Genomic DNA, 4,600 nt, shown 5'->3' with positions numbered 1-4,600 from the left:
CCTTTCATGTGGCCGGCTGCGCAGACTGCACGGTATTAACGCCAAGCCCGTGGTGTCTTGCGACGCCATTGACTGCCAGGCGGCTGCAATAGATAGGGCGGTGGGTTTTTTACCCGTTAGAGGGAAGAGGAAGATGAAGAAGAGGGCTCGTCATCCCTCTTCTGGCTCCGATTCTCCCTCTTCGGGTGCAGTCCCCAAAAAAAATCTCGGGGAAATGTCTCTCAGACTCATCTGAGTCTGAGATGAAAGTGGATGAGCCTACAAAGTCATCCAAATTAGTGCTGTCCCCCGCACAACACCTTTGGGGGACACACAAACTAGCCGGTCCGAGCCCCAGGGCCCGGATACGGACAAGCGGGTGGGGGACAGTAGTTCTCCCCCCGCTGCCACTCTAGACTCCGGTGGTAAACCGAAAGGTGATCCCCGAGTAATATTGTTCACGTTCAGCACACCATGGTCCAATTTGCTTTCATTGATGTCAATGAATGCGTGACCCCGTGAAGAGGAGACGCGTTTTAGTCTTTGTCGGGAGTGTGATATTTCCTGTCTTCAGGAGTGTCATATTTCTGGCAATGACGATTTGTTTCTTGGCAGGCGGAGTGGAGGGGGAAGATTTTTGCCAGTTTTGGCACATCTTCTTCCTGCGGGACCGTCATCCTTCTGCCTGCCAAAAGTCCTTTTGAATTTTCTGATCTTTCCATCGATTCTGATGGAAGGATCGTTTTCTGGAATTTTGCGCGGTCGGGGGAGGAAAGGGTGTGCGATTGTGCACAGTTTATGCCCCGACTGACCCCAGGTCGCGTCGTCTCTTCTTCACTGAGTTGTCTTGTTTCTTGACGGGTAGTTGTCCTGTTATTTTAGCAGAGACTTTAACTGTGTCCTGGATTTAGAGCTTGAACCGCCGTGGGTTCAGATTCCACATCTTGTGGGATCGGCGCGCCGCGGAGCTCGGTCACCTCATTTCCGACTTTTCTTTTAAGGACTGCTGGCGGTCTTTCAACCCGTCCACGCATTCTTTTACATGGCGAAATGCGGCAAACACGATCACTAGCCGCTGGATCGTATTTACACATCCAGTTCGGTGGTTGTCGTGTCTTGCGGGCATTCGCCATGCTATTTCAGTGACCATGACGTGTTGATTTGAAATTTAATTTCCCGGAGATTGCCGGCGCCGGTCCGGGGTTTTTGGAAATGTAATGTTTCCGTCCTGGCCGACGCTGGCTTTCAAACGGATTTCAGAAAGGCTTATGCGGGCTGGCGGACTCTCAAGGAGGGGTACGGAAACGAACTCCTCTGGTGGGAGGACGTCAAGTCCCCGCATTAAGCGATTTATTATTTCCTTTTCTTGCCGGTTGGTAAGAAATAGACGACGGCGCAGGGAGTCACTTGTGGCTGCCCTGCGCTCAGTCGTTTCCGCCCTCAATTCGGGCAATGTAACCCTGAGGTTCTTGCTCGCACGAGGAAATTAGAAACGAGCTTGCTAAACTGGACGACTTTGAAGCGGAGGGGGCTCGGATCCGCGCGCGGGTTCGTGACCTCGAGGAAGGGGAGAAGCCGTCCAGGTATTTTTACCAGCTCGAGACCTCTCAGGCTCGGAAGAAAACTATTTCTTCCGTTTATAGTCCTGGAGGGACATTGTTTCCTCTCCGGAAGAAATCTCGACAGTTTATAGAGATTTTTATCTCGATTTGTTTTCGGCCGAGCCTGTGGAGGTTGAATCGCAGTCTCCGTTTCTGGACTCTCTGTCCAATGTTTTGGACGAAGCTAGCCGCATTGACTTGGACAGCCCACTTGGGCTGCCTGAGCTCGATGTGGCTCTACGTAGTATGGCCAACGGTAAGACTCCTGGTGGGGACGCCCTGCCCAAGGAATTCTACGTGAAGTTCTGGGATTTGGTCGGTCCCGACCTTCTCGGGGTCTTCCGTTGTGCCTTTTCTTTGAATAGTCTAGGTGATTCCCAGCGATGGGAATCATCACACTTTTAGAGAAGGGTGGGGATCCGCTTGATCTAGGAACAAGCGTCCTATATCCCTTCTTAATGTTGACTACAAGATCCTGTCGAAGGCCTTGTGCCTCCGCCTTGGTCGGGTGTTGCCCGACATTGTCGGTCTTTTCAAACTTGTGGCGTCAGGGGAGGTCCATCCGATAATATCAGACTCCTTCGGGATCTGGTAGCATTCGTGGATGGGAAAACCTTGACTGCCTTGTTATTTCCCTAGACCAGCAGGAGGCCTTTGACAGGGTCAATTGGGATTTTCTTTTTAAAGTCCTCGACCGTTTTGGTTTTGGACCTAATTTTAGGCACTGGATAGAGCTGTTGTACACAAACATATCCAGTGCCGTTTTAACTAATGTTCTCTTTTCAGACCCTTTTTAGTCACGAGGGGAGTGAGGCAGGGTTGCCCCCTCTCCCCTCTTTTATACGTGCTTTTTATCGAGCCTTTTGCTCAGACTGTCATTAAAGATAGCCGTCTTGCCGGTCTGACAATCCTGGGGCCAGTGGCCTCGAATGCAGGGTTCTGCAGTAGCAGACGGATACAACCTGCATAGTTCGGGATTTCAGATCGGTGAGGCGGTTGTTTGGCATCATCGATGCATTTTCTCGTGCGAGCGGTCTCGCCTTAACTTCGCCAAGTCGAAAGGCTTGGTTTTTGGCTCATGGCCCGACTGCCTTCCCGACGAGGTCCCTATCCAGTGGACCAGAGACCCGATTAAAAAGCAACGGTGTCTGGGTTGGCGGTGGGGACATGGGCCCTATGAATTGGAGAGAGCGGATCCCCAATCTGCAGTCCACTTTGGACATGTGGAAGGGAGGATGCTCTCTCTTTTAGGCAAGGTGTTGCTGGTCAACACCTTGATTTTAACTCCGTTGTTTTTCTTGGCCCCGGTTTATCCTCTGCCGGTTTCGGTAGAGAGGGTTATTAACCGGGCCATTTTTCGTTTATTTGGTCTGGCAAGACTGAACTTGTAAAAGGTCAGTCCTTGTCCAGACTTTAGCTAATGGTGGCCTTGGGTCCCAATATTCGTCACAAATGTGACGCTTTCTTTGTCAGTGGGTTTAGGGTTTTGTTGAGTGACGATGGTCCTCCTTGGAGATTTTTTTCTCTGTACTGGGCGGCCTCGTCACTCCTTGGGTTCTCCCCCGTACATCTGGAGGAATGATACCCCACACGCCCTCCAACCCACTGGGTTTTATCGCCATTTTTGCAGGCTGGTCCTGCTTGTATCTACAATTTCGCCGGATATTGACTGGGGGCCAATTACGGTCCGACAACTGTATGACCTGTTGTCAGGTCAGCAGCGGTCCAGTGTCCGCGGTTAGGTGCGATGATTTTCTTCATCTTTTTAAATTGTGTCACTCCTCCAATTTGAGTAACCGCTTGCGCGACTTGAATTGGAGGGTGATATGGGGAGCCTTGAAAACTTCCCACGTTTAGGCCATGGGGCATTGTGACGGCCAGTGTCCTCGGGTTGGCTGTGCCGCTCCCGAATCACTGGGCCACGTTTTCTGGGACTCCCTTTTGTTTACATTTTGTGGGCATGGGTCGAACACATTGGTGGTAAAGCCCTGGCCCGCTATTTTTCCCTGACCCGCTCCTGCTTTTTGTATGGTTCAGGGCTAGAGACCAGGCCAGACTCTCTTCTGGTCTGGTATTTGATTAGCACGGTGAAGTGGTTGGTTTGGTGTTCGCGCTGTGAGACATTGTATGATGGCTCACGGCCGGATGCCGACCACGTGCTTCACCGTGTCAAGGCTGCGGTCAAGAACCGCATTCGTTTAGACTTTGTCCGGCTGACCGGGCCAAGTTCCGCACCATCTGGTGCGTGCGGGGGAGCGGTATGTTTTCATCAGAGACGACCAACTTGTCTTTAGGTTGTGATTTTGTTTTTTTTGCACTATTACAGCCTTAAGACTTTCGCTCCTTGTTTATCTCGGCCCCTTAGGTCCTTTTTTGTGGAGCCTTTGCCCCTTGTTTTTTGGGACCCTTTAGGTCCCCTTTTTGTGGGAGTTTTCTTTGCTCCTGGTTTTGGGGCCCCTTAGGCCTTTTTTTACTAAGCTTGGTTTTTTGGCTGGCTTTTTGTTGTTTAAGGACCGTTTCGGTTCCTTAGGTCGGACCTGTGAGCGTTTTCGCTCTGTTGGTTAGGACCCTTTAGGTCCTTTTTATTGTATGTTTGCTCGCATGAGCGTTGTTGAGTCCGGAAGTTTCATGGTATAGTTCTGTTTGTATATTTTCCTGCCAGTCAGTTAGGGTCGTACCCTACCATGGTAATGCGTGGGTAGCGTGGCTACACAGACTGCATGTCTTGTCTTTGTCAAGTGTCTGTTTTGTTCTTGATAGTAGGTAAAAGGGTAGGGAGGCTCGTAGCCTCACTTACTAAGGTGTAGTGTGACTACCCTATCCTGGGATCTTCTTTAGGAGGATCCCGAAACCAAAAAATTAGTATCTGTTCTTTTCAGCTTAATATCTGAAACGCTGTTCATTGAACAGCCAGTATATTAAACTGATTTTTGGATTTGGGCCGTGGAATAGAGGCTTGCCTCGTCCCGGCCACGGGTTGGCCCGGTATAGCAGTACATCCGGGATTCGGCCCACTCCCT

The 4,600-nt window shown here is 50.7% G+C and overlaps 1 non-coding gene across 1 annotated transcript; it reads left to right on the top strand.

Annotated features, from left to right (window-relative positions):
• The first annotated feature begins 4,407 nt into the window (after positions 1-4,407).
• On the top strand, positions 4,408-4,600 carry LOC119733593. Its single transcript, XR_005271932.1, has one exon. It is a non-coding gene; the product is annotated as a U2 spliceosomal RNA (small nuclear RNA).

The sequence above is a fragment of the Patiria miniata genome, unplaced genomic scaffold, assembly GCF_015706575.1.
Source record: "Patiria miniata isolate m_02_andy unplaced genomic scaffold, ASM1570657v1 HiC_scaffold_25, whole genome shotgun sequence".
Lineage (NCBI taxonomy): Eukaryota > Metazoa > Echinodermata > Asteroidea > Valvatida > Asterinidae > Patiria > Patiria miniata.
Note: the sequence above shows the minus strand (reverse complement) of the source record. Positions and strands in the feature narration are given on the sequence as shown.